Here is a 21450-nt window from a genome sequence, read left to right on the forward strand (position 1 = left end):
GGGAGGTTTGAAACAAATCTCTTCAGTGCAATGGGGATCCTTTTATGATCACGAGCATCAGCATGTAGTAGGGTCCTTAAAATAACATTATGGCTTTCATGATTTTTCCTTTGTTGTTCCCTTTTAGTATTTCCCTGGACTTGCTTGCCCAATTCCAAACTGCTGTTTTACAAGGGTCTCATGCACCTCCAAGAGGTGAAGTACAATACTCCTAGTATATATGCTACTAGCCTGTGTTGAGCTCTGGTTTTGAGTTTAGAAGAATGCCTGCTGTCTCTGTTAACAATATAAATAAAAATCTGTCTTCCTCTTGCACCACAGCCCAAAGGAAAAAAAAAAGCTTCAGTTTTCCATGAAATACTCTCTATAATTATTTAAGTTGGTCCAAAATGGTTAAGAACCTTTTTAGTATTTTGGACTTTTTTTTAAAAATTATTTTTAATTTTTTTATTTAGAAGCTTTATCATGAGGAAAAAAATATAACCATGGTAAGAACTACCAAGATCTGACAGCACTGGCATTTGCAAGCCATTGTTTCTATACTGTATGGATTAGGATTTTGGTTATAAGTTTTATGTAATGTATAAGCCCAAATAGATTGTATAGAAATTTGTAATAGTCTGAAATATCCACTTTAAACAAAGTTTTCAGGATGCAAAATGTCATCAAAAATTTAAGAACTAGCAGCATAACTACTCATATGGGAAAAATGGAAACTAAAATTGACTAAAAATTCGGGATGTTGACTGATCAATATTTGTTGTAACAGTAAGGAATTAAAAATGTAACGGGATAAGAAATGGAAATTAAATAAGAAAATCTTATTACCTTTCATGTTCACTGTCATCCACCATGACTTTCAGGCGCTTTATCAATAGCGTGACAGCTATAAAGGATTGTCATTTCAGCTAAGAATAGTGGTTTTAGATGTCTGAAGCCATTTTTAGTTCGTCACTGATGCACATCAGGAATAGCCACACTGATTTTTCTGGATTTGCTTCAAATTCACACCTGCATTTCCCTGTGACCGGGTATGAATTTGAGGAGAGCAGCTGTGAAGCCCAGTCTTTGGCTGCACCTTGCTCACGGCGGCGGCTCTGGCGAGGAAGCTGAGGATGAGATTGGGGGCGTTTGCTGCAGGCCCTGGTGCGTGCAGGAGCTCCCTGCTCCCAGAACCACAGCCTGTCACACCCTCCGTAGGCTGCCACTGGTGCCAAGGATCATGATGGGTCTGGGGAGGGCAACCTAATTACCACCAACCATCGTGTCTGCTTATTTCTCGCATGAATGGGTAACATCTTCAGCGGAGCTGGGCACTCATCATCGCTCAGCTTTAAGGGCTGTTGGTTGGACAGAGGATGGTTTGTGGCTATTCATAAAGAGGAAGACTGAAAATATGGCCAGTTTCACCTTTTATAACTGCATTTGCAGTTCCAGGGTAATTAGCCTCTAAATACACTGCAAAATCTCTTCTAGATGCAGCAGGTGAAAAGTGCAAAATGTGGAGGACGCAGAATTAAAAAATGCCTTGATGCTTACAGATGTTTTAGGCATATTTTACCATAATTAAAGCAGCTCTCTGTCAGCTACTGTAAAGGGCTACTCATACAAAATGCTGAGTAACTCCTATAGTTAATTTTTCACCCTGTTTCCAGACTGTTTCAAAGAGTCAGTCCAGTTCTACAAGATCCTGTGCTTCCTTGGGACAAGCTGATTCCACATAGACTCAAGGGCACATTCTAGAATTGAGCAATGAGCATGGTGCATATCAGCAGGCAGATAGACACACACTGAGTGTGGAGCAAAGGTTGGAGTTGAAATGGTGCTTTTCTCCTTTTCAAAAGGGAAGATTTGATCTAGGACTAGGTAGGAATCAGTTACTCTGTGGCATCTGGCATACAGGGGGTTCCTAAGGACAAGAAAGGGATATTTAAGTGGTTTTCCATGTAGCAAGAAAGGGCAACTCTGCAGTCCAGGAATCCTGGGAGCTAAAGGAGTTTGCAAATCTTTACTCACACACATTTGTCTGCTTACTCCCTGCCTTTGGAGTGATGGCTAAAGATTCTGAGTGACTGCAGTGAAGAAAGTTCTGGTCTTCATGAGCTATCGCAGATAAAAAGCCAAAATGAAGCAGAAAGATGGCAGGTTTTCCTACCTGATATAAACTCCTGCTTAGAAAATATGCACAAATTATTTGACCTTTTATTTTTAAGTTTATACACCTAGCTGCTATTTCATAGCTTCCCCAGGATGTATTACCAAAGCCACTGTCCTTGAGATCAAGACTGGTGATAGAGTGATCAAGACTGGAAGGCTGGGGATAGTAGTAATTAATGTGAGTGCCAGGTTACTTTGGAAAAAGAAGGAAAGGAAAAGAAAAGCTTCTACCTCTGCTGACTACATTTTATAAGAGTAAAGCATTTCAATAAGCATTTCAACACTGTAAGAAAACTCCCTGTTTCAAACATTTCTCTCACCTCTCCCTCCTGTGTTTCTGCATGATAGCTCCCAAGAGCATTGTCACTGGACTAAATCCTGTGAAGGACATTTCTCAAGGTGTCCTGCTTTCATTGTAGTCATTCTTCCCTGGAGCTGCTGCTCTTCTGAAAGGAGTCAAGTTTTTTGAACTAAGAACTCATGAGTGTGCTGGAGCCCAAGCTCCCCGGTGAAGATGCTCCTGAACTAGAGAAACATCTGGATGCTGGATTTGGCTGTTCCTCTTTGTCAGATGATTCAGAGACCGCGTTCTTTTTATGCAGTTTGATCTCTCCCTCTGTGCTTGCATGTCTGGAATAGGATTCTTAGTAGCTGTTTTTTTTCCTTGCTTAGGTCCCTGTTGTGGATTCTGAGAGTGGCATTGATGGTCAGTGCTGCTTGCTCTCCTAGCTGGGGGACTCTGAGAGATGACATACCATGAAGGAAGGGAGCACGGAAACCCCTGAAGGTTTTGAGATCAGTGAAAAAAACCCCAAAATCCATAGAGGAAAACCATCAAGAATTTTCTTTCTCCTGCAGAACAGGCTACTTATCAGAGTACCACTATTTTGCTGCCTTCCTGCCACCTCTGAAAATTCTCTCTCTGGTTCAAGTCCATGGCCAGTGATTCATCTGTATCTGAACCTGCTCCTTAGGCCAGACTTTAGGACACTGAAGAAAGACAATGCAGAGAGGCATTTCCCTGGAGGAGCTCTTGAGAATTTCTGGTTCTCTGATGCATTTTGGTATGTGGTCCTGTGGAGGGACTGGCTCTCTTTCTTCCTGTCTCTTCCACTCGTGTCTTTAGTGCTGCTTCTCCTTGGAGCTGGTGGCTGATGGCAGTGCAATAAATGGGTTCTGTGCAGTGCATGATCCCATCCACCTATGGAGAAGGGGTTTGGCTACAAAAAGGTTGTTTTTCAAATATTACAGTAACCTTTGAGTGCCTCAAAGCCAAGGCAGCTCAAAAACCAGGCTACTAGAAGGATTTAATCTGAAAATAATATGAATTTTAAATTCTCTCTGTGTGAGAACCTGTGTAGAGCACAGCTGTGGAATGCCTAAAATAATGACAAATTATGAGTTGAACTGAAATAGAAAGACAATGCTAAACGGTTAGCACAATTTATGCATATACAATAGTTCAAATATATTGTAAATATGTAAAAAAATACACAATATAAATGCATAAATGTATAAGGGGGACCAAGCTGCCTCTTTCAGAACATTACAAATGGCAGTAGTGACAGCCAGTGTTGTTAGTGCTGAGAAGCTGCAGGAATTCTCTGTGCTAACATTTGCACCCCTGTCAAAGGCTGTATTGTTTTAATGACCAAATGCTCCTTATTCAAGAAGAAATGCAATTTTCAGGCTTAGTGATGCCAAAAAGGTATAGTCATTTTAGAAGCTTAGGATTTCTAATTTTTCATCAGGAAAGGAATTAATTGTTGGACAGTGTCAAAGAAATAATCTGGGTCGAGGCTGGCAGCTCAGATTCTTGGCATTTTGCTTAGCGATTGCCAGGAAAATATACATTTTACTAGAGAATATAATCTAATGAATGTGAAAATTTCCAAATTGGAATTTTATTTCTCTCTGTCTCTCTCCCAGTGTCCTCCTAGGTGACTTGGGAGAAATCAGTCACTGTGCTTCAATTACCCCCTTTATATGGCAAGCAAAATAGTACAGAATTTGAATTTTGATACAAGAAATAATCTTGATTCTGATGTGTCATTTAGACTTCTAGTTTCCTACTGCAATCAATCTGCAGCATCTCAGTAAGTGTCATATTCAGAATAAGCTGTCCTTATGTTTTAAAACTTCTCAGAGTTTCTCTTAAAGTATCAATCTGGTTATTTAATTCCACTAATTCTGAAACTTGTGATCTCTATTTTCATTGTACAAAATGACAAAGTGAAGCAGTGGCTCACTGGCTTATCTAAGGTCACACACAAAGTAAGCATCAGTCAGAAGGCTGACTTTGAGTCCCTGTTTGAAAACACAAGATAAAAATACTTATCTTGGGCATGATTTAAGAACAGCTTGGAAAAAGAGCTTTCCTAGAGAAAAAAGCAGAAAAGTCCAGGTATGGCCCATGCACTTGAGATCCCAGGTCCTCTAAATACCTTACTGAAGGAGCAGACAAGGGTGAAATGTGAAGGATATTTATGTAGCTTGCTGAGGGTACAGCAAAGGGGAAAAAGAAGAGGGTCAAAAAGATTGATCAGGTAAGTCAGTGAGCTTGACGTAAGGGTTAGGACTTGTGACATGGATTAAAGATTATCTTGGAGACTTATAGGACACAGGGGTGTCAGTGAAAGATAAGAGTTAGAAAAAGTCAGCAAGATGAGGACCACACTTATCTTTACCGTGGATATAAGTGAGCCAAAGAAACATGCCATTTCAAGCTGCTGAAGTTTGCAGATGCTGCCAAGAATGAGAACAAACTTGGGAAACACAAGAGAGACTGCAGGCCCAGATTTCTAATTCTCCTGACTATTTAGATTTACTGTCACACAGACACAAATTTAGAGCCACTTGAGATATGTGACTGTGTTCAAAGATGTTTTGAAATAAAGAACACAGATATAATAATAAAGTGTTGGCAATAGTTCTGTAATGTTGAAATCAGTTCTGTATTATTGTAACAGCTCTCACATAAATAGATAAAATATGATTCCTAAGTTTTTACTAATCTGTATTACTTCCCTCCAGGGTGAGGTATAGTAACTGTCTGCAGCAGGGAACAGGAAGCATTTAGAATGATGGTCTGTGTCTGAGCAGAAAAGAGAATCTAGGTTTATAACTGCACCCACTCCAAGTGTGACATTAGAAATTACATATTTTATGGAAAACTGCTCAAGGCAACTAGTGATTAAGCCATCAAGCAATCTGAAATCAAGGGATGCTCCTTCTAAGTAACACAGTTAAAATCAGGTAATTGTTCAGGGCTGTATCCAGACCACACTGTCTGGGAGGAAGGCGGGCTTGTGGTCTCAATACTTAAACAAAGAAATTGGGCTAGGGTGAGATGAAAGGGTAGAACACTGCTATCAAATTTTCTGTGGTGCTTTTCAACAATATAAGCAGCCCAACAGGGCTGCACTCTGCCCTTTGCTGAAAGCACAGAATGACAGTGCAGCCCTGTCCAAGTTTATGATGTAATTTTGTAAGTGCTCTCTTATGTGTGTTTGTTCTCAGTAGTGTAGCTCTTTCATCCAGTGCCACCACTGCCTTGGTATTCTGAGCACATTCAGAAGCCAGTCCAATTTAAATGTACCCCTGTTGTGATACCTTTATTTCTCAAACTCATCTTGAGTGTGTGGGAAGGAATCATTGTGGCTTTATGTTTTCAATGGAATCTGATCTCTGTCAAGATCTCTGCTCCGGGCTTTCCATTAACAGCTTTTAGTTTACTAATCACTTCTTTTGAGCTACAGGCATTAACCATTTATGCAATCAACCATAATACCTGGATAGGATCTTTTACATGTTAGATTGCCATTGTTTGCTAAGAGTGAAAAAATTGCTTGTTAAGTGGGTGTCTGATGAGAGGATAAATTGCTGGCAAAGGAAATAATAACAGTCATGCTGTAACATATCCACAGCTCATTTAGACTTTGACAGCAGCTGGATCTGAATGCTTCATCAAAAGGTGTAACATTTCCCCAGCATAAACAATTGTATCTCTGTGTTCCAGAAAATTTCTTTCTTATTCAAGCTGGTCCTTATTTTATGCCAGAAAGCTTGAATACTAATAACCTTAATGTTCCTTGCAGTAATAATAATTAGACTAACATTTTCCACCTATAGAATAAAACCAACACAGTACAGAACTTTACCATTTTAATGGGAAAATCAAACAGCCAGTGGGACACCAAGTGTCACCCCAATGCAAAACACAACTGGCAGGATTTTTATGATTCATATACATCCAGCTCCCAAAGAGCTGATTTGATTTCTTTAGGTGGTAGAGCAACGGCTTCTGCAGAAACATTGGAGATGCTCCTTTGCCCAGCCTGCCTGTGGCTACCACGGGTGTTTGGACTTTGCTGAACACATAATTTTCCTGTTGTGTCTCTCTGTGCCCTCTCTGTGCCCTCTGAATCCTGCCTGTAGACACACCAAAGTGGCTGTTCATGGAAACGCACATTTTCCATGAAAATGGTTGTTCATGGAAACAGCTTGCTCCCAGAAACAGTCTCTTCCTGTGCTAGTTTAGCTGGGCCCTGTTGTTTCAGTGTGATAGTTCTGAGACATTTCTGTGGACTTCTTGGAGAAGGGAAGCAAACTGGAATTTTCCCATTTCCCAGAAAATGGATAGCCACAGAACCACAAATAATACTTCACAGGTAGGGAAAAGAACAGAAGTTACCTATAGGTCTTCAGGTTGTCTTCTCTTTGGCTGTGCTGTATACCTCCAAAGGTCCTGGAGTATTTCAGTCTCCTAAATTTTCTTCTAAGGGAGACAGTGAACTGTTCAGTACTCCTCAGCCATTGGTTACGTAACATCTTGCAGTGCCTCCATTTTGAGCACAATTTGCTCTGAGTACTTTAAAAATTGTCAGAATACTGGTCTTACATCAGTAATCAGGTTTACAAGAGACTGGTGAAAGGTTTCTCTAAGGACAAATAGACTCTTGTTTCCTATGTAAGCTTCACTGGAGCTTGGTGAGTGAGAAACATCTAAAGACAGATTTGATGCTTTCAGATATTTTCTGAGGTCTGAAACATCATACACAAGAAGAGTATTTACTGTTAATTTAGCACAGACCACTAGGGGCAAATCTTTTGTAAATCAGAAACAGGGTGACAAAATTACAATACACCACAGTTTATGAAGGAATCTAATGTCTAGCACAACCCAGGGTAAAATGTCCCAAGATTAGAATTTTAACATGTAGCAAACTTTTAACATGTAATTAATTATAATTAAGGAATGGAATGCAGCACATGTTACACATAGAGGGTGATTTCTTGGCCTAGGGCCTAATACTTAGAGATCCTAAATATTGAACTGCTGAGTGCAAGATCAGTAAAAACATGGTATCTCTAAGTATGTAACTAAAAGGAGATTAATTTCATCTAACACCCCCCACCTTTGAAATTATTAATAAAGCTTACATTATCATTAAGAACTGGTAATCAAGAGATAATCCTGTTTTATTACTTGGTAACTGAGACACTCAGAGATTAAAAGTAAGATTTGCTAAGAGATGAGAAGTCTCCCAACTCTTGTCCTTATGAGATGTCTGAGAATTTTACTGCTGCATTTGCCAGTGCCAAAATATTTTTGAAACCTCCTTGCATTGCCTTAAACTCAGTAGGTGCAGAGCACCACAAAGTATTGTGTTTGTGTCCTCTGTTTGACCTGTACATGATTTCTTTCTCTCAGAGCACACACTTCCTTGGGTCCTACAATGCTGAATGCATTCCAAAGGATACAGATAAAACAGTCTCTTCCACATGGATTAAACCCTTTTGCTTCCTGCTTTCACTCCCTTCAAAGTTTCAAACTGGGAAAGAGCAATCAGAAATGAACCAGATATACTTTAAGGGAGATTTATTTTTTTTAGTGTGTAGAAAATAGGAGAAAAAAGATACTGATGTAATTTTGAATAAAAGTAATTGAAAAATAGTGGCAGCAAACTGAGAAATTAGATTAATTAAACAAAAAATATGAGAGGAAAGGGTTGTTTATCTGTGCTTTATCTAGTAGAAATTAATGGATAATATGGAAAAATAGCTACCATTGCAGATGAATATATACTTCAACAATTAAAAAATTATTATTGTTTACCTGCAGCAGTAGTAGGTGTAGAATAAAGGCTGTGGAGCCTGGTCTGTGTGGGGAAGTCTGTGAGCGCATCAAAAGTAAACTCATGGGCATGTATTCTCTGCCAAACAAAGGACATTGTTTCCCTGTGAAATACAGTTAATGCTGGCACTGCTTCAGATCTTCTGCATTTCTTCACGTGTTCCCAGCCAAACAGGGCAAGGCTTCATAAATACTTAGATGAACTGTGATGCACCAGAAAACAGGGAGCAAACAGTGCACTATGTCTCTACCCATCTGAAGACTGGGGGAGCAGAGGAGAACCAGGGAGCCCAGGTATAGCAAGGCAGATCTCAAATCTTTAGTAGTCTTGGGTTTCTGCCTAGTTCTTGACTAAGATATAAAGGATTTGTACAGAAGAGCAACCAAGTAAAAATAGTGAGCCCATCCCCTCCCTGTGACCACCCGAATCTCAAACTGCTAAGAGAGCACCTAGTGGCCCAGCCAAGTCAGGAATAGTCCTTTTCTTGGCCACTTGGCCAAGTATATTGAAATTCTTGCATTAAGCAGCGTGACCAAACCCTGACAACATGGAATTCAGGCAGGAAGGAGACTGGAAGTCACTGCAGAGCTGGAAGGTGAGAGATTACCCTGGCTAGACAACTGGGAGGGTGACTGAAGGGTTTCATCTCATGGCACTTTTTGAAAGCAAAACATATCAATGCCTTCTGACTATTAAATCTGTGCAATGTCAGTGAAACACTGAACATTGTCCTAGCAATAACTAAAGGGGAAACAAAGGAACATGATTCTATGTTTTTATGGTCCTTACTCCAGATTATTGAATTTACAGCTATAATATCTTACCCTAAGAAAATTCTAAACCAGACAAGGGATTTTCGTTTAATTTGACACATTCTTTTTGCAAATTTTATTCAATTATTTTTCCCATCAATTAAGAAGATTTATGAATATGTTTTCCATTATGTGATGTTTGTCAAGTAAATTATTCATTAGTTTTCCTCAGCCAGGAAATTATTTGTGAACCATCATTTCCCCTTTTGTTTTTCAACCTGCTTAGATTTCTAAAACAGTGACAGAGTTTGTGTTTGATGAATGTGCTTTGTTTTCTTCATAATTTTTACATAACCAAATAAATACACTTTTTATAGATATTTGGACTCACAGTTGACTAGTTGAACAGTTGCACTTAGTAATGAACATATGTAAAATCCCAGGTTTAGTCTAAGTTATTGGCCCATACTGTGTTCTGCAAACGTGAAGTATGTTAGGTGGCATGTTATGGCTCAGTTGTCTGACCCTAAAGATTTGAAATACCACTGAAGAAACAGTGTACCTTAACACTCTCAACTTGCATAATGATCACCCTGACACCAGGCTACAGACCCAGTTGTCATTTCAAGAATCCTAGTGCTTTTAATAACAAAGGCTGAAAAGCACATTCACCTGCAATACTGTGGTGGTTAAGGTGAGTTGAATTTTCAATGTCCTTATTTGTTGCTGCCTCAGATAAGTGGTGGAGGATCTTCTACAAGTTACAGCTACAAGACTGATAGAATTGGATTGTTGGTAGCAATGAACCAAAATGTCCATCCCTAGGATGCCTTTAATACAATTGTTTATCTACTTTGTAGAACTCAGCAATGAAAGTTCAGAGGGATGATAACTTTGTCAAAAATACAGCCAGTGTTTGAGTTTGGCATAGAGGAAATTATATTAATGGGTGTTGATATTTATCTGCAACATCCATGTGACATTAGGAATTGGCCTTCTGTCAGGTCCTAGGGGACAAGCACTTGACTTGAACAAGATAATGGTCATAATCAGCACTGAATTGCTGGCAGACTAAATGTCATATAGGGAGATGGGGGTAAGTCTCATTTGCCCTTTGCATTGATGTAAACCATTCTGAACCCCCAGGCAGTGGTAAGGTGCTACCCTGCTGACACCAGGGGAGAAAAAGTGGTCTGGTACAAGTGAGTCAGAAATGAAGAAAAACAAAATGGCTGGAACCATTCCTGCCTATTTGATTGATTCTCAAACTGTGTCCCATCCCAAACATTTTTCCAATAATTTAGCTGTTTCTATTCTTGCTGCAGCTATTGTTTTTCTGTTCCTTCTTGCTGCAGTGGAGCAAGTCTGTTTTTAACTTCTACTGCTGTGGAGTTTATCTCCATGGCTCATGTGAGAACGTTAAAAGAGCATGACATGGGTGTGCATGTGGAAATGATCAGTAATCTTTAGCCTGCAATAGCAGAACTCTCTTATCTCAGGACAAGGGAGGAGGGAATGAAATTGGATTTCCTGCTCCTCCTGACAGTTTCTATAGCTGCAGTGTGGTAGCCCCATCGGGTACGATAGTGCACAGCTAACCTAAGCTGCTTTTCTCATTGGGAGCAGCTGCCAGCTTCTCTTCAGAACTGTGGGCTGTGAAAACTATGTATAGAATTGGCACTTTCCTTCTTGGTTTATAATTTTCTGACTCACCCTATGTAAAGTTTTCTCAACGTTTGTGCCTCACAAGAACACACCCAAAGTAATTAAGAGAAAAGCCCCAGTTCTTTACATGAACAATAAAAAAAGCATTATTGCAATTGTGACCTTCGCTTTTGTCTGGAGAGATAAAATAAGAGCAGATGTTATGTTTGAAAATAACTGACAGTGAATTAGCCATGTACAGTGTGTCTTGAAAGTGCTGTAATGCAAACCAGACACTGTGCTCATCCCAGCCCTCAGCAATGTCCTCTTTGTGTTGGCATAATAGGAGCAACCAGATATTTGCAGTGGTGAAACATGAGACAGGGAAGCTTCAGTTTGCAAATCTACTTGGAGGCAACTCTCAGTCAGGTGAAATCCATGGGATTATTCTCCTTTCTGTTTCTTGAGTCAGTGTTTTTTGGGACTTGTAAATGTGAGGAATTAAGAAAGTTCAGCTCAGTCTAGATTATGTCCTAAACTAATCTATTCCCTCACTTCTTGCCTTCTATTCAAATCATCCTCACCTTCACTTGTGTGAGGTGAAAGTGAATCCTTCAGCTTACTTCTTTTTGTGTCATGTTATTTATTGAGAGTGAGAGCCTTCCACCCTTTTTACTGCTTTTTGTGTTGCTATGGCAATGGTAGGTGAGGCCCATGCTTCTAGTCTGGTTAAATGTAATTTTAATTGCTTCAATAAATGTACTTTAAAAATATACAGTGAAGGCTAATGTTAATGTTGTAGTTATGTTGCATCACATGTAGTAGAGATAAAAAAATGTTAATGTAAGCTTATCTTTAACTGGTTTTGAAGCTGGTGATTTAGCTTTCAGCACTCTGCCTTTTGTGCGGTGGCAGGGCTGATTGCTTTGGGTAAACACTTGTCTTCAGCTGAAGCCATGGGTAAATAGGATTGGAAAGATGTGCCTGAGCCATAGAATGCATTTCCTTAGGATTGCAGGTGACTGTAAAATAGGCATTTAGCCTAGACTGATGCACAGAGCATCTGGATCATGCGCTATTCTAGAAAAACCCTTGGAGCATGCTTCAAAATCCTGCAAGAGTTAAAAACTTTGTCTGTAGAGTGCTGTTAGGAGGAGGGAAAGAGATAGGGCTACTGCTGATATTCTATATTTCCATGATTATCCTACCCTACAGAGCACAGGGAAATCATGTCATGGCAATGGAATGCATTTCTAAAGGCCTTTGGGAGAACGTTTTTGTGGCAATTGCTTTTGTTCTTTTCACATCTTCTTTTCACATGTTCTTTTCACTCTTCATGAGTGAAATATGAGTTGAAATAGGTGTGGCTGTGTCATCTTCTGACAAGATGCTGAAAACTGGCAGCGGACCTGCACATTTGGTCTCTATATTCAATATTTCTTTTTAACACTGAATTGTGGAAAGGGGTAGAAAAGAGCTGCAAAATTGGTTTGAAAGTAGGAGAAAACATCCTGCAGTGAAAAAGCTACAAAATTGGCATGTTTGAATTATTAAAAAGCCTTAGAGGAAGCTTGGACAGAGTGAATAAATATCTTCCTAAAGAGAAAATACCATATACCATATACCAAAAGGGCCTTTTACTTAGCAGAGAGAGGACTTAAGATCAGGCACATTCAGACTGGATATAAACCAGATTAAGCTTGAAGACAGACTAATCAGACACAAAGAGGGTGTCCAGCAAGCCTTCCTATGAGGACTGGCACATTCCAAGAGAAATTGTTCCAGTTTTACACAAGCTGGTGGGCAGAAAGGGGCAGCAGAGGGGCAAATTCTGTAACATTTTATATACAGATATACCTGCACTGTTTATATGCTCACATAAGCACACACATACAAGGCAGAAGTGATGACTTGTTAGGCTTTTCTGGCTCTAGACTCCCAGGCAGTGATCTGTGTGGCAGTACTGAACTTGCTGTTTATAAACTTCTTACAGAAGACTTCTTAAAATAAGAAAGGTAGAAAGCAATTATAAGTTTTGTTGAAACCAATTATAATTTTTGTTGCTAAAGCTCTGTTAGATTCTGAAGCAATTATAAGAGAATTTGAATTATAATGTAAGTGTACAGTGGTTAGCTTTGATATGTGAAGGAAACATGGTTTCTAGTAATGGAACAATGTTGGCAATTAAACCTTGCAGTGCACAAAATGTTTGTAAACGAGATAAAGGATGTGTGTTGGTTGCAAGGGTCTTTATATGCCATTAGTGAAGTCTCCTTGAGTTTTGAAAAGTTTGACATAACCCCTTTTTCATGGAGAATGTATAAAATACAGTTTTTAAGTTCTAGATTAAAGCATATTATGTAGGTGAAATAACTGACCAGTGGACACAGTGTTCAAGTGTGTACATAAGTCTTATATTCTAAAGAAAAACTCACTTAGAAAAATGCTTTGGAATCAGAAGAAATTTTACTAATACTTTTGGTAATATCAATGTCTGGAAGTATAAGAATGATGCAAAGTTTGGCTTTGTGAGAAGTTTAATTTGACTTATTTTTTTACAATAAATAACTAGTATATTGATATAATATATCAATATATATATTATATATTTATATAAATATTTTTATATTTATATAATATATAAATAATATATTGATATGCATAATATATTTATACAGAAAAAGATTTTAAAATTATAAACTTAATTTATGCAAAGTGCTGTTTCTTTGTCTTGATCATGCCTAGGTTTATTAACTGAAAATGTTAAAGTTATGTTATTCTGCAGATATGCACCATTTCCTACAATAATTTGAACATTTTTTGTGTTTTCCAAGGCTTTAGGAATGTTAATCTTGAATAGTTCTTAGAGTCTGGTGGTAGCACAATGTAAAAACAAAGTAAACCAATGCAAAAAGTTCTAATGTTAAAGCATACATCATCTGTTATAACAGAATATTTTTTAAATTAGCAGTTAGAAGAAGAGACCTAATTAACGAGCTGTTTTGGGTGGTTTGCCAGCTGACAGCCTGATTGTGCTTTCCCCTGGTGCTGGCTGCAGCCTTACCTGCCCTGCAGGAGGTGCTGCCTGGCATCCCGTGCTCCTGTGGGAAGCACAAACCCCCTGGCAGGGCAGAATCCCAGGTGAGGCTGGGGGTGCCAGAAAGAGCCATTGGTGACCCCTCCCTCATCCCCCCTTCCTGAATCCCCAGCATAAAGGGGATGTTGGAGAGGCAGAGTGTATCTGTCTGTTGAAATGAGCAAACATGATGGTTTCAGGTAGTTAATGTTGCATTGAACAGCACTAATTTGATGAGTATGACATGAGCTATTTAATCTGCATTGAATCATTGCCTTGCAGTTGCACCCCTAAAATCTATGGGTGTCTAATAAACCTCCGGAGCCAAAGTGGCAGGTTTAGAATTTGCAGTACCTCCTAATCCTAGTAAAACAGTTATGAAGTAGGCTGAATAACTAATGGTAAATGTTTTTGAGATCTATTTTATCTGTCTTAGTTCATAAATAGCCTGCCAAAACCTTTTTAACTTGTCTTTTATTACCAATTATTTCCTGATTCCTATCTGCCTGTAATTTTTGATCTGTCTTATAGATGAGATTGCAGATGCTTTGATGATCAATTCAGAAGTAATAAAAGTATATCTGTATTAAAGTAAAGTATACCTTTAATTATGAACAGCTCTTCCTGATTAAATATCTGCCTTCCTCTGAATTATGTTGACTTCTTATTAATTTTGGAATAACTGCATCTGCTTATTACAAGTAAAGAAAAAATGAATATGACATATTTATCTAGGAGTAAATCATATGGAAAAAATCTGTGAATCACAGAATTGGGTCTAGATAGGCTTCTTATGTTATCTAACTGCCAGAGTGCACAAACTCCCATTTTAATGTCACTACTTCCTCATATATGAGATGAGGCACTCATGATTCTGCCATCTTTTTTCAAACACTTTGAGATTTTAAAGTGGACTTAGATCCATTGTGATTTGTCCCTGTAGATGATGATCCACATCATAACCTTTGGGTCTCAACTTTATGAATTTGATCCTTTTTTTTTTGATGTCAGACCTTCATTGCTACTCTTATAATTTCTTGTTAAAATGTCTTGGTGCAGTCCATATTTGTAAACTGAAATTTGAAGCCTGATACCGAGCTTGTCTGTTAAAAAAGATTTCTGTTTTGTGAGGTTTGAGATATCTAGCTCAAATGCAGAAAACAAAATTTAAACATGTGTCCAGTTTCTGCTAAAGACACTAGAAAGGACTGCTCTTTCTGTGGCATTGGTAAGGGTAATGAGATCAGACAATTTGATGTGCAGTTGCTGGGATATTTGCAGAATACTTTTACAGAGCTGTTATATTACTGAAAAATATTTATTCATTAAAATCTTCTGTAAGAGATGACTTTGACCAAGTCAGAGCTAAACCAAGAGCACCGAGAAAGCCTTCACAAGCTTTTAACTACTTGGGAGGTGTTACTCACTGAATCTCAGCTCAGTTGCAGGGGATGGTGTCTGGTGTCACAAACATGGTACCTGTGAGATGGCACTCTGTGGGTCCCAGTTCACTCTCTGTCATGTTCAAGAGAAACACGTGATTTAAATTAGGTGAATACTAATAACCTGGTTATTATTGTTATTCTAAGGCTGAGAATCCCTGAAACAACACTTGCTCATAAAAAATGTGTCCCAGGTGACTTGATGCCCCTCATCTTTCACCAGTCTAGAGAAATCTAGTGTCAGACAGTGCCATTTCTAGCTGCAATATACGTGAAGGAAAACAAAAGAACCGAACCCATCTCCCTCCCGCAAAGTCTCTGTTACATCGTTAAAGTTCACTGTCTTTGGCTGAGCTCTGAGACCTGAGACCCAGACGAAAACATCTATTAACATTCTGAAGGCACATTTGTTAACTGCAGAACTATTTCACTCAGTGCCTTGACTAAATTATCTTTGTGCAAATTACATTTTTTCCCTAATCACCTCGGGTACTTCACTTGGAAGGCTTCCTACTTTTCTGCATCCAACTGCCAGGTATTACTTTGAAAAGCTTCACACCAAACTTGTTTTGGATGATATCTGGAGTAAAAGGCCACTAATTCAACCTGCTGCTGTGAGCCCACCTCTGGGCCTTTAGCTGTCAGGAGCCTTGCTTGCTTCTTAGCTCATATTTGATATGATGGAAAACTTGAGAGACTGTATTTTTCTAGCACCCGAAGCACATTCAGACTGGATTTAGTCATTATCTTGAACCCTTGCCTATATCTTATATCGAGATGCAAATAAACAGCTCATGCCAGCATTCACAGGGCTGTTATGTTAAACAGGTGCTGAGGTCCTGGGTGGGGTGTATCAAGGCAGATCAGCTTACATGGCTTACACTATGCATCATTACCCTCTTACTTGGACACCTTGGCTTCAGGCAGGCACAAGGTTTTTCTTGGCTCCAAGCAGGAATGAGGTGTTCTCTTTCTGCCTGTGTTTATTGACTTATGCAAACTTAAGATTCTTGAATTATTAATTTAATTTTAACACGATGATTTCTGGATAAAATACTCAAGCACCAAGGCAAACCCTGCACAGATTAACTTATGATTTAGCAGAATGCTAAAGTCTCTCTTGCTTGGGGGATACATGGAAACCTAGACTCCCAGAAATCCAGGCTTGAATCACTGTACTGCCAACTATGCAAGTGGAGATGTTTTATATTCTTCATTTTGCAAAAAAAACTACTGTGGAGTAAAGGCTGAAAAAAATATAATCTGAGGCAACTAAAATATCTGTGAGAGGACCTAATCTCCAATTCCTGACCTACAGAAGTCTCTTCCATCATATCGTTTCTGAATGAAATACAGAATAATCCAGTGAATAAAGACCAGAGATAACAGAGCAACAGGCCATCAATAAAACCATGTCAACATCTTCCTAAACATGGGAACCATTAGGCACCTGTGCAAGAATCAGGCACCATGAGTGGCATTCTCACATTTAAGGTACTTAAAACACTAACTTTGAAGCTTTGGGCTAGATAAGCAGACAGTGAGGTGGATTGAAACTGCGTTAACAGCTGTACCTGGAGGATGGTGATCAGTGCTGTGAAGTCTGGTTAGAGGCCAGTGGCCAGCAGCAGGGGAATCCTAGGATCAGTGCTGGGTCTAGTCCTGTTTTCATCAATGCACATAAATACCAAAAGGGATGGTGTGAAGAAGATGGAGCTGAGCTCTTTTGAGTGACAGGAGAGGACAAAAAAATGTCAGTTCTTCTGAATTCAGACCACACTTATCAGACCTGACACTGAAAGGTGTCTAGTTGTGGGGGATGCTTGGCTCTGCACATCAAACTTAGGAAGAATATAGAGATGGCTGAAGCCGGGTGAGATTGCAGAACCTCAGCTCTGTTTTAAAGGGAAATTTAATTGTTGACAGCAAGAGGTTGGCTGGTCTCTTTTTCCCCATCCTTTTGTTAAAAACACCTATTTTGTACACCAGACAAATTAAATGGCCTCAAAGTCTCATACCTCTAAAAGCACAGTTGACATTTCTGCAGAAAAGTGTGTTCCAGACTGCAGATTTTCTTCCCTCCCAACCCTCAGCTACTTTAACCATTAGATGATTCAGCCTCTAACCCATTAATTGCCTAAAAATCCCCATGGCAAAAGTTTTGTGTTAATCGCTGTCAGTTTTGTGTTAATTCCAGGTGCTGAGATCTGACAATGCTGACAATGTTTTTTAAGGCTTAGCCTACCTACATAGGCCTATCAAGATGTCTTTGGAGATTTATCTTGGATATGGAAAATGGGAATCTGGGCTGACCCATTTAGGAAATGAAAATAATTTATGATTGAGAGATGCACATAGAGGGATATAAGTATGGATCTGTATTTTAGTGTGAACAAGTAAACAGTCAGCACTATAATAATCTGTAAGGCATTTGATCCCAATAAACCATCTTAATCCTTAAGGCTATTCTGGCAGTGAGAGATAACTGCACAGAAACAGAAACGTTCTTAGCATAAAGCTCACATATCCATGTTTACTCTGTGTGTTAGACAGTTTCAAATCCCTTCCCCCTCTTTCCCAAAAGTGGTGAGAACTTCATCTCTAAGTCTGCTAGTTCCCTACTTCACTAGCCCTTCAATTTGGATTTTTATGTTTTCCAGAAAGGGCCAAGACAAAAGGAAAATCAAGCCATAAAGAAATGCCTGGCACTAATGCTACCCCACTGGCTTGCCCTCTGCTTCAATGAAGTTTCACTGCAGATTTTGGTTTCAATAGCCATACATGTGGTCCTGCGCTTTGTGGGAGGATGCATTTCCACATCTCTGCTCTTAACAAGCCTCTGAGCTCAATGTTTTTGTGGCTGTCTCCTGGCTGCTGCATTGTCTTCATTGTTGTCTGCATTGCAGACAAAGGGCTACAGCTCAGAAATGCAGAGACAGTGAGTGCCTAGGCAGTGAAATGCTAAAACTTGTTTAATTTGTTGTCATTACTAAAGACTGAATGGTACTTATGAAAGGGTAGGAGCAAGAGCACATAGTACCTCCAGAAATAGGTAGTACCACTGCAGGATATGTTACCATAATTTTTTTATAATCTTCAAGCCAGCACTTGCTCCTTCAGTTTTGGTGTCCTGGAATCTGAAGACACTTGGGGTCTGTCTGGTATTTTGTGAACATACAGACTTTGTCAGCAGTGCAGGTGTGGAGTGCCTGGTGCTACTGCTCCAGTAGAAGTGCTCTGCTGGCCTAAGCTGTGGGGCAGACATGAAAAGGGACTATTACTTACAGCTCAGAAATCCTCAGGATAAAGGTGGAATTTTTCTATAAGTTTTTTTCGTTGATCAATTAGTTTGCAAAAATCTTTCTAGCTTAGATGGGTGAATAGCCATTAGGTACCAGACTTTGACTCAGGTCAAGGTTGTTTGCTAGGGAAGCTGAAACCAATTTTTCCTCCCCCCACAAATAACAAGCTCGGGTTAAGACTCTTCAGCACAAATGTTGCCATGTAATGGCATTAAAATAATACACATGTATTTATGTTGTGAAGTCTTCAGGGTCTGGAAAAGGACTTTGAGTTCCCCCAGTCATGCAAATACCAGCAAAAACATTAACCTAGCTGGGAACTGCTCTAATTGGAACAAAACCCCCCCATTTTGTATCCATATTTGACATTTAATGATAGCTTTAAATTGCTTTTATGAACAAGAATTTGTAGTTCTACTTCTTATTGTCGGACGAGAATGTATAAGAATTTTAGCTTCAACAAAGCTGCACAGGTGCCACTGCAAGAAATGATCCTTAGTATATGGGATACATTAGGTTGTACTCGTGATTGATAATTTGAGGAGGGAAGTATATATAAATTTTTTATGTAGGGAAACTTTCCTTTTATGTGTTTTTTTGATCAGTGACAAAGCATTTCTTAACTTCAGTAGTAAGTGCTCAAGGTGCAATATATCTTAGTGCTAAATAGTGTTGTCTGATGTATTCACCCTGCAGGTGTAGCTTAAGTGTAAGAGCCCATGCTTATGTTAAATGCAACACTCCTGTTGATGGATTTTGCTTACATTTACCCAGATGCACTGTATATGCAGCTTATTTTCTTCCATTTTGCTAAGAAAATAATTCAATGAGAAAGCAATACTATGAAGTGCAATCAGCTATGAAAAAAAAAATAAAGCTATTTGTAGGTAAAATAAGAATTGTAAATTTATTTGTAGGTCTCTTTCTGTAGAAGAAATGTTGATATTATGGCCACTTAAAATGAATTTTGTTTTTGAGGGCCCAGAAACATCAGGAGAAGGAGAAGAGAGAAACCTTTGAGGTGTTTGAGAGCTTCTGTACTCTCAATCCTTGTGTTAAAAAGGCTTTAAGAGAGCAGAAACAGTGCTTCAGAAACTTTCCTTGTTGCAAAGTAAGCCTTTATAGTGCATGGCATAATTGTTATTCTTTATGATCATAATGTGGCTAATATAAAAAAAAAAAAATCAGTGAACACCATGAGGTAAGGAAAAAAAGGAAACATCCAAACAGTTTTTACAGCAAAACTTGCAGAGATTCAGAGATTTATGGAAAGGGAGCACTCTCTGTTTATTGTCAGGAAGCTTTGCCATTCGCTTCTAAGGAAGTTTCAGTAGGTTCTAAATGCTTGTAAGAGTTATGACTCAATTTATCCAGATAACAATATCTTTGTTATCTAAAATCTTGGAAACACTGTGTATTTCAGCGCAGACTGCGAGCGATAACAATCAACTTCAACTCTCACTGACCCAGGAGGGCTGTGATACGGCATTTAGTATTACTTCCTATAATTACATGTAATAAAATTGTGTTGTCATTGGTGTTATTGTAATTGGTATAAAAAGTTGTTTATAGCAAAATATTACAGATGCAGGCAGTGATTTTCTGCAGGAGTTCACAGATGGCAAAGCTAGGCTCTGGCAGATTAGAACTGCCAGAGTATAGTACTTGCACAGTACAAGTAAGCTCTAGTTCACAATGCACATGGGAGAAAAGGGCTTGATTAACAGATTAGAAGCTGCTTTGGATGTTAAAATGCATTCATGTGCCTGTGTATTTACCAGTATGTATAAATCCAGGACATTTAAAATAAACAGTTTGCAACCTAATAGTTTCCATTTTTAAATGGTTTGTTCTTAGTTGAAAGTGTTTTATTCTCTTTTTAGAAGCTCCTGCATTTATGCCATTTGTTCTAAGTTTTCTTAGCCAAATCAAATCAAGCCAGGTCTTGATTTGGAGAAGCTAGTGTTAATGGGAGGAATACATGTGTTATACCTCTGGCAGCACCACAGTGTACTTTGGAGGCGTGAGTAAAGTGGGAGAGTCTGGAAGCTTTGAGGGCTAATCTTTTTACAACCATGGATTTTCTATGTAACCACAGGCAAGTCTCTTTGTCTTAATTTCCATCCTTGCACAGGGGAGATACTAGTATCATCTCACTAGGGAACCATGGATGTAAATTAATGTTTGTGACTCAGAGAACCGGCAGAAATGAATAATCATGTGATGTAGAAGAAGTGGTCAAGATCAAATACTTACAGAATTCAAATAGACCTACTGGAAATGTCCTGCATAGTACAAGTAAACTCCAGGACATGATGCACGGGGACAAAAGGGCTTGATTCAAGTTACACAAAGACTTTTTAGCCCTGGCACAGCTCAGCTCAGTATTCTTGGTTTTGGAAATCAAAATCCTGTTTTTCACCTGCTGCTTTACTAGGTGCACTGCTGTGCATTGCATGCAGGCTCTGTTTCTTCGTCTTCATCTGTTCTTAAAAATAGCTCTTGGAAACTGTTCCTCAGAAGAGGAACCTCATCACCTTGTGAGTGATCCTTGCATTTATCTCTTTCTCCACATAACTAAAGACTTGCTATTACCATCACATGATAGTAGTAGCAACTTTAAATTACTGGGCCAGGCTATAAGACTGAAAACTGTGAGAACCATGTGCACCCAGGAGGTTATGCAGATACAATTACAAATGGTTTACAGAGCATTCACTTTTCTCATTTCCACTTCTGTTTCTGTGGTGTGAATCAGTCCTGTTTTGTTGTTCTGTGTTTTAACACTTTATGTAAGTATTCTTGAAATCCAAAGGCTGAGTGAATTCTTTCAGAGTGTTACAAAGGCTTTGGCAGCATTATTAAATGTATGTATATAATTCTTTCCCAGTGAGTTTAATTTTCCATGTGCATCAGCCAAAGCTGTTAGGCATAGTGCCC

General features: G+C 38.9%; 1 long non-coding RNA gene across 1 annotated transcript in view; it reads left to right on the forward strand.

Moving 5' to 3' along the window:
- LOC141729335 (uncharacterized) overlaps window positions 1-21450 on the forward strand; it is a 70477-nt gene that overhangs the window by 44313 nt on the left and 4714 nt on the right. The gene's annotated exons all lie outside the window — the stretch shown is intronic.

This window comes from Zonotrichia albicollis, chromosome 6 (genome assembly GCF_047830755.1).
Source record: "Zonotrichia albicollis isolate bZonAlb1 chromosome 6, bZonAlb1.hap1, whole genome shotgun sequence".
NCBI classification, from domain to species: domain Eukaryota; kingdom Metazoa; phylum Chordata; class Aves; order Passeriformes; family Passerellidae; genus Zonotrichia; species Zonotrichia albicollis.